Raw genomic sequence first — 12307 nt, forward strand, 5'->3', positions numbered from 1 at the left:
TGACCTGACTTATATTTTCAGTAAATTACCTTGTAATAGTGAGATGTGTAATTGTAGTTCAAGATCCTGTTTACACGGGATCGATCCCAAACTTGCACGGATAAGCCTTCCGTTTACACGGGAACGCTCGGGATCGGTCCGCTATCCGTACTAATTCGGGTCCGCTTTGGAGAGCGTTCCAGTTTGGGATCTCGTGTAAATGCCCGAAAGAAGTGGTATCGATTCCAAATTATCACGGATGGGAAACGAGGCTAATGAATTATCCAGTTTTAGGTGCTTTGAGCACAGTGCTTCCTATTTTTTCACGAGTTTATTGATAAATTTAGCAAACAGGCTCCAACCTATAATGTCTTACTCCAGCTTGCTATTCAGGAGTAAGGCCCTTTTTTCAACGCTCCAAATAAACATTTTGTTGCTACCTTTCAAATTCGAAGCCATTTTCCTCTTGGTCTTCCTATAAATTTGGCGGTACTTTCTTTGTGTTGCTGATGGCATAAACAATACACATGAGCATTCCTTTCAAAAGGGCCTAGAAAGCAATGCGGTCCGATCTGGGAACGATCCCGTCAATATATTTTGAGATTGTGTAAACGTCTGCGAAAATTTTGGATCCGATACGGGATCGATCCCATTTTCCCCGTGTAAACAAGGACTAAATTAAATTGAAAATGAAATGTTTCCATTATAATTAAATCGGTTCAAATCAGTCGCATTTGTTAATCTTTCCATGGGTTCTTTTGGCTCTTTTGGCAGTTCTTGCAACTCTTTCGTCAAAACGTGTGATTCTCTTTCTATCGACCAACAAAGCAAACGGTATCTTATCTCAAAACTTCCTAACATAGCCATTTCTTACTACTTACTTTATTTTAGTTGTAGAAATAAAACATGGACAAACCCAGGACTTCTACCATTTTGATATACATATATATTTTCTTTCTTCTTAGTTGGCCTTTTCATTATGCGATTGTTTTAGTCTTATTCTGTAACCCTGGCTAGCCAGTTGCAAACTACTTATGTACTAGAGAGGTCTGTAATTGTAGATAAATGGAATTGGAAATTAAGTTTACATTTTAATTTATCTCCTTTGCCACTGCTGATACGTTGGGGACTCCAAACAATAAATCAATGAATAGACGAGGTAAAACATTAACAACAGAATATGATATAACAGACAGCATATAATCTATCACAAGATTCCTATAGGTACAACACCGGTGTAATGGTTTTTGCGTGGTTACCAGAATTCACGTGGGCTACTGCATCAGGGCAAGGAAAACGTCATTTGGAGTTGGCACAAGCGGATTTGGTTGCCACGCAGATTTTAGTATCACACCGGTTCTTCCGCTAAATATTATACTCAAAGGTACGCGAACGGCTTTTACCGAGAGGCATCAAATAACCAGGGCCGCAAAGAGGGGGGCAAAGGGGCAAATTTTACCTTGGCTTCAAGGCTCTTTGAGCCCTTATAAAGTAATGAATTCAATTTTTTAGAATGGAATTATTTGAACATAACAAAAGTATGCCCAAGTATAGTGAAACATTTCAAACAATTGGAAGAAAACGGCTCCAAGAGTTATTCTGGAATGTATTTTAAGCTAAACTAAAGGGTATGGTCGCAGAATTTTTCTGCTCGCTCGCTCGCATGGAAGTCTCTTCTAATGTCTCACCACAGGGCTCGTGATAACTATGAAATGCGTAGCCATTTTCACTGTCAACAATATATTTCTGTGGTAATTATTCAAAGCGAGACAAGTTGCTTGACCTTTACGTTGTCGTCCATCTTTTTACAAAAAGGCATACACGATTTAATTGACGGATAAAAATATATTTTTCATTCATTTTCAAAACATTTTAGGATTTTAAGATACCGTTAAGGGGAGTTCATGAAATATGTCGGCAACCATTTTTATAGTCGTCGGCACTTGAATTTTTCTAAGATTGTCGGCACATCGTGGTTTGGTTTCTAGCGCCACCCCTGGCTTGACTCAAAAATCTTAAATTGAGTTTATTCTTAATTTCCAATTTGTGCAAAAATAAGTGAATATGCATAGATTATGTAGCAGAAAAGGCTGGTGCTTCCCAGATTTTTACCCTTTTAACAGAAGGCCCTGTTCTAATGCCATCTGTATTAAAGTACGTTCTGTAATCTCTCCGTAACATAAATAGCGAGAATAGCCCAGCGGTTCCATCCATGACTACAGATGTACGGGCTTGTAAATACGAGCAAAGTAATCCCACCCTTTAACCTAAAGGTCGGATAAATCTCTATATGTAAACTTGCAGATTTATGTTTGCATAACATGCTTATGGGTGGAAGGTGCGATAAATTAGCTCATATTAACAGAATTAGCTCATAAATTAGCTCATACAAGACCTTTCTTACTTGGGTGCGGAAATTCGACACGGTCTAAAGAGGTTAGAAATAGGTCAAATCTAAAGACCTATTTTACTATTAGCTATTTTAATGAACTTTTAAGCAGTATTTTAATCCAAAATTTTGCAAAATTGGCCCCCTGATAAGCTTGCATTTCTTTCACCGACGGGCTCTGGTGGGTGAAGAAAATAAATTGAAATCAAATGAGTTTTTTGCTGGTTCTTCTATCTGTGGGGCATCTTTCATGAAAGCAGCGACCACAATTAAGCAACCTAACAACAGGTCCTCATTTGTAAGTTTGAACACAAACTTTGATTATGATTATCCATGAACAAAATCCATATCCAGGGGAATAACTGCTCCTTCCATGTTGAGGGGGGGGGCGTCGGTTGTCAATTGTCATCGATTGTCAAAGGGAGGGGGGAGATTTGACATCGATCAATGAAATTCGAGAAAATGCTGGGTCAGTGATGAATTCGACCAATACAATTTTAACCTCGGTTATGTCAGTGATGAATCTGACCAATGACATCTTAGCCTCTGCAACAGTAAGATATGTGACCAATGACATTTTAGCCTTACCTAGTTAGTTATGAATTTGTCATGTGACATTTTAGTTTTGCTACATAGTGGTTAATTTCACCAATGAAGTTCTAGCCTTTGCTGCATCAGTGATGAGCTTGACCAGTGACCGGAGCTCAACTAATGAAATATTACCCTCTATCACATGAGTAATGAAGTTGAGCCATGAAATTCTACCCTCTGCAACTTTAGTTATGAATTCGTCAAATGACATTCTCGCCTGTATCACGTCAGTTTTTTTTAGAAAGGAAGTTCTACCCTCTTCTATTCATTTATCAATTTAGTATATGAATCTCTAGCCTCTGCTACTTAAGTGAATAAGTTGACCATTTAGATAGTGCGTTTCTTTGGTATGCCAAATTCATTACAGTGTTAATGATACAGAAGTCATGAAGCGACCATTCCTTTGTCTACACAGTGACATCTTATCTTAATGTAACTCTTTAGGCCCTTCTGGTCATTCGGCACAAGGAAATTAGCATGAAATTAGCGCCTCTATCCTAACAAAGTCTGAGGCAAGATGCGTAGCATTGCTGTTGTAACATTTATATCAAACAATATTTTGTTGGTACAAAACTTGAAAATGGCTTTGAAAAAAGCAAACATTTGAGTAAACTAAAGCTTTGCGTCTGACACTCTTCACAGTATAAAACGTCAGAACATAGATCGAAAACTCTACGCTAGGAAATCATTTTGCATCAATCATCCCTGAACAAATCATATTGTAGTCCATTGATCGTCTACTTTTTTCATGGCATTGTTACTAATCAACGGTCAGTCTTTTAGTTGCTTTGTCCTGATTGTCCCACATACTGCGAGCAAATATTTCTCCTGGTAATGAAGAAGATCTAATCTTGTGAGCCAGTTATCAAATAGATTTAGTGGTTCTTATTTTTTGGGAAATGGGCACAGTGTTTTGCAACAACTCGAGAAGACTTCTGCAGGTGTTTGTACTCATTAGGTGAATCCACGGATGCTTCTTTTCAACAATACTTACAGACGTCACACATGAATCCTAATGTTCCAGCACAAACAAGAATCTTAGTTCCCTAATAAACCTGCTTTTTGGATAATACTGTCTGCTACTACATTTTGTATTGTATTTATTATTTGTATCTGGAATTATCTGTTCACCTACAGAATGGCTCTCTTCTGGTGAAACTTTAATACTCTGTTGTCCAATATACTTAGTGACAGGCTGCTAAATTTTCAACAGTTTTCCACTCTTGCTCAAATGTTACAGCATCTATAAAGTTTAGAAATCCTCTCAACTTTTCAAACCTTTTCAACTGCATTACACCAGCAAATGGAGGATGCCCGATCTTCAGGGGCCAGTATATTGCATCGGGTGGCAGCTGAGCAATTCCTATCGCAGTAAAATCCAAAAAACTGCTCAAGGACAAAACATTCAAGAAGTCGATACAATTCATCCATACATTCAATAACATATTTCCTTGTTCCCTGTTGAAGTTCAACCCCCAGTTCTATTGAAAAAAACCCTTTCTTCCCCGGAGTTTTGTCGACATATTTTCAGATAAGGAGTCAGTTCTCTAACTATCCATATTGTTGACGTTTTTAGAAGTAGCACACAAGAGAAAAAATGTGAATAAAGTTAGATTTTTATCAAAGATTCAAAAATATATCTTCTATAAATAGCCAGCATAAGTTTTCTAAATGATTTTGTGTTTGCTTATCTTAAAAGTATTGGAACCTGATAATTTGGGTATCTTAGCAAGTTTGTCAATGGTACAAGAAAATTAACAGGCAACTTTTCGAAAATTGAAAAATTGTAGGTGAAATTTTAGGGTTCGGGTTCTGAATTTTCTGGAATTAGTGTTTGGGTTCTGAAGAAAAATTCACAAAAGTTGAGGAACTACAGGAACTAAGTTTCATTTGTCGCAGAGTCATGGCTTTATATTTCATCAAATTTGCAGCCTTCTGACCATAAATTTCTTCAAATTTTGCGGATATTTGTGGACAAACAAGATGGCCCGTTCCATCAGATGACAGGTATCTGGTATGGATACTTTGTTATGCAGCACAAGACAGCGCTGGTACAATCAGAAGAGAGACAAAATTCTCAAAGTTTTCTCCAAGAAACTTTCCTTTTTTCTTATTATTCTAATTCCTCGTTATACATATTGTATAAAAGCCTGGAATATTTACTTCCTATTCCGGGATGAGGGTCTAACCTTTTTGATCTATGGGTCTTTAGTAATTTGTCTTTCTTTGCTTGATCTGTATGTTCTAGGATAGTTGTTAGAAGATGATTATATATTCTTCTTCGATATTCGAAATTGAATGATCTCTTAATTCGCAAGCACAACAGATAACATCTTTAGATAATGTGAATAGCTACCTCCCCTTTCTGTTATAAATGTATTTTAACTAAATGGATCATTCTTGCAATGTAGCACCCTAGCTATTCTGATGATTTTGTGCCACCCTCGCTTGGTATTACGCGTTCTAATAGCCTACATATCTTCAATCCGTTTACTTTTGTAAATACAACACATTTTGAGATACAACATTTTGTGCTTCGTCAAGAGCTGCCACTCCTCCTCCATTCGTAATCTCGTTGATATATCTAGCTGCACATCTTGTCTTCACAATAAAATACCAGAAGATAAGTTTTTCCACGATAGGCATCTGAATAGATTTAACATCAAAGACTTGGGCAAAAATCTACCAATGCTTTGTCTAAGTTCTTCGTACTTTAATGTTAAAATATAGTATCACATGGTTTACACCCTGTTTATAATATGCTTGACTACTCCAAGACCTTTTTATAACTTCCTTAATCTTAAGGATTCCCAAGTTGCCAAATGACGTCATCAAGAAATCTATTTTTCGAAATTTAGAAATCTGACCCCATAATTTGAAAGAACACTACAAAATACCGATTTATTTCCAAAATCAACAGTCCCCATTCTTGCAGCAACGGCATTGCGTTTGAATGCTTCAATCGCATCAGAATTCTGTCAGGCTGGAAAGAAGAAGTAAATGGTCTATTTGTGTTTGAAATTTCCTTTTTTTAATTGAACTACAAGAATCCTAGAGGAGTTTTAAAAGCTAGGAATTGGCTCTTGTCATAATGTCGCACATTTGGGCCTAAAGGCGATCGATAGATGCGAAAGTAGCGCAACCATCTTTCCGAATCCCGCATATCTGCAAAGTTTGCAATTTGGTATTGCATTTGGGGAAATGCAACAGCTTAAATTACTCCTCAGCACCAGTGGAAGTGCGGAAATGGCAAAAAGTAAAAAGCTACCGATCACAATCGATTAGCCAATCGATCAGTGTGTGGGTTGCATCACGTTCACTAATTGGCCTAAAGTCGAGCCTTACTACTTTTCAATATAGCGGCAGTGTCGCCTGAGAAGTTAATCCGATTTCATAACAGAGCTGACAGCAATTACGAAGGGAGTATGGCCAGGCGGTCTCCAATTGCCGGGGCTTTGCACTTTGTGCTCGAAGGAAGAAATAACACGAGTAGCGGATAAACTCAGCTGGGTAAGCGCTATGACTAATAATGAAAGGCCCAATGTCCTTCATTATGCAGAAAATATCGTACTGATTATAAAAAGATAATCTGTGACTTAAAGACCGGAGCTTCAAAATTAAAATCTAGAAAGCTTCTCCAGATGTGACAAAAATGAAAATACTATATTAAAGCGAATATGTGTGGATAGACAAATTTAGACATCAGGGCTAAATCGCTGATTGGACAGGAAAGCTCAGACAAGAGACGCCGTGAATGCTAGAGAGCTGGGAGGGGACAAAGTGCCAAAAAGGGTAAAACAATAGGAAAATGAAGAAAATTGTCAAATTTGGAAATTGCAAGGGGAAACAATCGCAACCTCTATGGGAAGCCTTCTGACCCAACCATTGAGCAAGCAAAATAGAGGAGAGGAGGCGGCACCACGGGATGGAAACACTGCCCCTATTGTGCAGGCGAAAGAACAATGCTATTGTGCCTAGTATGGAAAAATTGATGACCGCTCGAGAACTCCATTGCAGCAGTGTGAAAAACCTGATGTTTAAAGATGAGTTTGACACAAAGGCAACCTGCTGCAGGGAAATTATTCTCAATTTCCAATCAAACGAAACCATTTTCGTGATCGAAACTATGATTCTACCGATCCAGATGATGAAATGCACAAATTATGTAGGAAGCCTAAAATATATCACCAAACTGAATGAAAAGGTGATTGTTGTTGGTGCTGCCAAGTAAAAATAATTGCCTACTTGTTATTTTGCATGTTAACCATGTACTCTGTTGTTACCTGATAGCGAATTGAGGATACGTATTGGCACTTGTATGTGGACGACACAGTGGCTGTTCACAGCACAACGTAGGTACGCTGGCTTGGTTTGTATCCCCTTTTTGAGCGTTGGAGAACTGCCTCTGTATAAAATATTGATGCATTTCTGCTGACAATGCAGCCAGTTTATTTGGTCATGTGCTTCAAGAATTTTAAAACAACAACAACTCTGATGCTGTTTATCGATTTTCACGCCCTGTATATTAAAGAGCATTACGATAATTTATAAAATGGTTTATCATTCATTTCATTTTCATTTTTATTTTCATTTGGTTTATTTAGATAGGGTAAACAGTGAATTTAAATACCTGTTTCACAATATAGCCTGCTTAAAAACATGAGTAAACTTTAATTACTTTTATCAGAAGAAAAGAAAAATCAATACAAAGAAAGGACTCGGAAGCTAAACACATGCACTGAATAGATTAACGACCTCTTTCATCTTCCAAAAACTTTCTAGTCTAGTTCTGAAGGTGGCTTACGAAGGAGCCGTTCTTATTTCATGGCTTAACTGGTTCGAAATCAGCTGAGATGGAGAAATGGCTAGAGGCTGCTGAGATGTGGTTCTTCAGGAGGATGATGAGGATCTCCTGGGTTGACCATTAAGCTCATCCGAAAAAGGCAGTCAGAATTCTTTGGACATATTATGAGAAAGGAGCAACTGGAAGAGACTATAACATCAAACAAAATTGAAGGAAAACCAGTGGGAGGGAGACCTCATCTGAATAACCTAACGAATCTTGGTAAATGGATGCAGGCCCAAGTGCATGTTGAGAAGCAGGAAAGTTTTAAAGAAAAGAAGGTGCTAATAGCCTGCAAAGATAGAGATTTGTGGAAATCCATGGTCACCAACGTCATACAAAAGAACACGGAACTGATTCCAAATAGTAACTTCTCGACACTAGAGACTCCGCTGCTCATTTGAGGTGTTACTCAGTGGAAGTCCAAGGTCAGTACTGGTATCACGCGAGGCCCGATTGCAAGAATCGGACAGTTTGTGAAACGTTGACTGCATCTAGGGAGGTGCAAGCCCATTCAAGGCTTTTTATACTTTGCACCCCGTCTCGATGTAGCGTAAACGCTAATAAAGGATACTGGTTTATACGCCTGAATTCATCATATTCTGAATCACCACTGACTTATATGGTTAATTACAATTACTTATAATACACGAATCTGGTTACAATCAATCAACAACAACAGAGTACAAAGCATAGTGACAGCAGTACATTACAAACATGATACAGAGATGTTGACATATAGATTGATTACAGGCTAGATACATTACATCGAAGTCAATCATTTCTGTGACAGTTAACCACTCTAGTTGTGTGTGATATTAATGGCAACGTTTTTTATCGAAGGGACTGTTTGTGACGACACAAGCTGCCTGACTTTGTAGCATTTGCAAATTTCTCAGAATTGTGTCACCAGCACATTTCAGAACAGAGAAACAATAACTAAAATACGGATCCACTTTACTTATGTACATTCTTTGGATGGTTTGCAATGAAAAATATCTCTTAAAATACTTGAATATTCCTATTTTTCGAGCAAACTTACCAATAGCAACATTGATCTGCTCTTTCCAATTTAGTGATTGATCAATTTGAGACCCTAGATATGTGACACCATCTGTTAAGTTCGTGTGAAATGCGCTCAGTGAAACGGCTTTTCTGGGACAAAGAGATAAATTGTTGTTTGAGCAGATTTTAGTGCTAGCTGATAAACATGAATACGGGCAATGCAAATATAGGCAAATGCACACGAGGGTTACTTTCTGCATTCATGTCGAGTTCTCGCAAGGTCGTATTTTTTTATCGTTTAAGATGATTTTGGTCAATTATCTCAAGGATTCTCAAAGGAATCCAAATAAATATGTACGTTTCGTGTGTTACTTCATCTAAAAAAGATAGTATATTCAGCGAATAAGGTAAATTAGTAAATTAGTTTAAAAATATAAACAATTTACCAATGAATTACCAGTCAAGCCACTTTTTATTTGGTTTTAGCACCCCTCCCCTCCCAACTTTTTTAGACCCCCCCCCCCCACCTTTCTCAACGCTCCGCGGTTCCTGTGACAACAAGTACATGCTCGAAACGTCGTGTTTTTAACTATCAAACTAATTTCTTTCGTTCTTGTACTAAATTTACTTGCTGAATATATTCTCAAAGTAAAAAAGAAAATGAACGCTCTCAAAGGTCCTTGATTTTCTTACTCTATTCTATTGATTTATTCTGTCTTATTAAATGAACATGCCCCTAAGCTTTACGCTTAGGTCAACCATAACCATTGTTCATTTGCTTGTATGTAATTGTTCTTTTTATTTACTCGTGTATTTTTTGAATTTTTGAATTGTGAGCCAATAACCTGGAAAGCATGATGAAACACAGTGGCGAATTTAAGGGGGGCAACTAGGGGCAGTTGCCCCTCCCTCGACGAGTTAAAGCAAGTATGGCGCCCCTTTTTTGAAATTGTGCGCCCCTTTTGAAGAATGAGAATCAGGTGAGAAAGTTTCTGAGACCAATAGGTTAATTTGCTTCAAGGATTACTTCAAAGTTATGTTGTTTATTCCGAAAATGGATCTGAAATTGTTGTATACAGCGTTTTCTCGTCATCAATTTTTGAAAATTTTTCAGCGCCCCAACTACCAACTGCCCCTCCTTCAAGTTTGCTCTGTATCCGCCCCTGATGAAACATCTAAGTGTACAAAATCAGTTGAGTGTGTAAAGAATTATCTGGCAATGGCCACATGGGCATAGGCCCTTTTTTCGTTGAATCATTTTATTTGGTATCGAAACTTTATGATCAAGCCAAAAAAGACGTAATCTGCTAGCAGACTCGAAGTCTTTCATCTGTCATATGTCAACCACATATTAAATTCTCAAACTGATTCTGCACTTTCAGGGACATTTAATGATGTGCTTTCAAGTTTGTCAGTCCATAGATTGTATGAAGTTTGTGAAAGTTGAAGAAATCTCTCATAAAGCTTCTAAACTCTTTAGATTTCAATTGCAAATAGCTGAATGTTTTGTAAATACTTTGATTGCTTTGCCTCCCATCAAGACTGTGAAGTTATTGTAAGCTTTCCTTAGTGTTTTGCATCAGGTTGTACATCCAAATTATAGGACAGCAGAAGCTTTTTTGTCTTCACTGAATTTTTTTATTTTCAAGCAATCTTTTTGTGGTACAAAATATAAAAATAGCTTTGAAGAAGCAAACATTTTTAATCATGCTTACGTTTCCGCCTGACACTCTTCAGAGAATAAAACGTCAAAACATAGATCAAATCACTAATCTAGGAAATATATATATATACCCAGCTGTGGATCAAAATAGGCCAATCAGAAAGGCAAGCGCATGATTGTTGAGGTTGCCTAATCAGTGCCGCTTGCCTATTGAGACTCTTACCAAAATTCAATCATCTACGTTTTTAACTAGTTTTGGGTTATCTTTGTTTATAGAGATCCTTTCTCATATCAACAAGAAATCTGACAGTGCCACCCTTTTTGGGCGCTACATCAATGGGTAAGATTTGAGATGTTCCATCATTTTCTGGTCCCTTTTCGATGAAATCGCCTTTTTACAAGTTGTTGAAGGGCTGCTATTACTCTCTGTCATATGTGAATGCCCTATTACCCCCATCTCAAAGGCGCGCCTCCTTAAAGTTGTACGAGCTTATGTCCGGATAAAGGCACAGTGCGCTTATGAGTGGATCTTGGACCCGTTAATACTACAGAAAAAAAAGGGAAACTTCTTGGTTCCATGCTTGAAAAATCGGCAATAAGCTTTGCGTTTCTACCAGGCATTTTGGTTCCGTGCTAGTTTGGGAACGGTTCCGTTCTTTTTAGGTTTAGCTAAAATGCGAAACTCTTTGGCTCCATTCCCAAATTGTGCTTGTTTCCTCTAGTGCAAACGGCCAGGGACGGAACTTTTTGATTACGATTGAAAACGGGGCTTAATCTCGGGTTGGGCGAGCAGTGACGTAGCGTCAGGGTATTCAAGGTATTCAGTGAATACCTTGAGATGTTTAGAAAAAAAAATCAAAAAAAGTAAATTCATCCTACAAAGTATTCACAGTTGCATGTAATGCCCTATATGAAAAATTTCGTCATTCTCTGTCAGTATTCTGCATGAAGCTGTCGTGTGTTTCCAAATGCTGTTTCCAAATACTTCTTTAACTATTACCTTAGCTGGTTCCAGTTAAAACGTTAAACCAGTTTTCACAGATAAGGAACAAGTATCTCAATCTACCACAGGGGCGGATCCAGAGCAAATTTGAAGAAGGGGCAGTTGGTAGTTTGGGCGCTGAAAATTTTCAAATATTGGTTACGAGAGTACGCTGTATACAACAATTTCAGATACCTTTTCAGAATGAACAACATAACTTTGAGGTAATCCTTGGAGCAAATTAACCTTTCGGTCCAAGAACTTTTCTCATCTGATTCTCATTCTTCAAAAGGGGCGCAAAATTTTCCAAAAAGGGAGCACCAGACTTGCTTCAACTCGTTGAGGGAGGGGCAACTGCCCCTAGTTGCCCCCCTTAAATCCGCCACTGATATGCTACACTTATTTAGAATGGAGAAATGATTACCGACGATCTCAAAATTGCAGAAATAATTAAACGATCACTTTGCTAATATCACGCAAAATCTAGAAATTACTGACACTGATACTAATGTATCACCTACACTAGGTATAAAAGACCCTGTAGATCAAGCCATTGAAAAATATAAAACCATCCAAGCATTAAAAAAATTAAGGAGTGTTTTATATGCTCAGAATCGTTTCAATCTAGGCAAGTTACTTTTGAAGAAGCTTTTGGTCAACTTGAAAAATTAAACCCTAGGAAATCTACTCCTGTAGGAAACCTGCGAAGGACATGAAAGGAAATTCTGATATTTTTTGCATCAATTCTTCAAAGCCTTTTTGTCGCAAATATCTCGAAAAAATAACTTTCCAGAAATGTTGAAAGCAGTAGACATCTTGTCGCTTTACAAAAATTATGAAAATTTCGTAAAGAAA

At 37.7% G+C, this 12307-nt stretch overlaps 1 long non-coding RNA gene across 1 annotated transcript in view; it reads right to left on the bottom strand.

The window, feature by feature from the left end:
• Nucleotides 1-297: 297 nt before the first annotated feature.
• LOC135684666 (uncharacterized) overlaps nucleotides 298-12307 on the bottom strand; it is a 35004-nt gene continuing 22994 nt past the window's right edge. The window contains exon 3 of the long non-coding RNA XR_010515894.2: nucleotides 298-5942. This is a non-coding gene — a long non-coding RNA (uncharacterized LOC135684666). The remainder of the gene's footprint in view (nucleotides 5943-12307) is intronic.

Source organism: Rhopilema esculentum, chromosome 21 (assembly GCF_057945365.1).
Source record: "Rhopilema esculentum isolate cy_ngs chromosome 21, ASM5794536v1, whole genome shotgun sequence".
Classification (NCBI taxonomy): Eukaryota; Metazoa; Cnidaria; class Scyphozoa; order Rhizostomeae; family Rhizostomatidae; genus Rhopilema; species Rhopilema esculentum.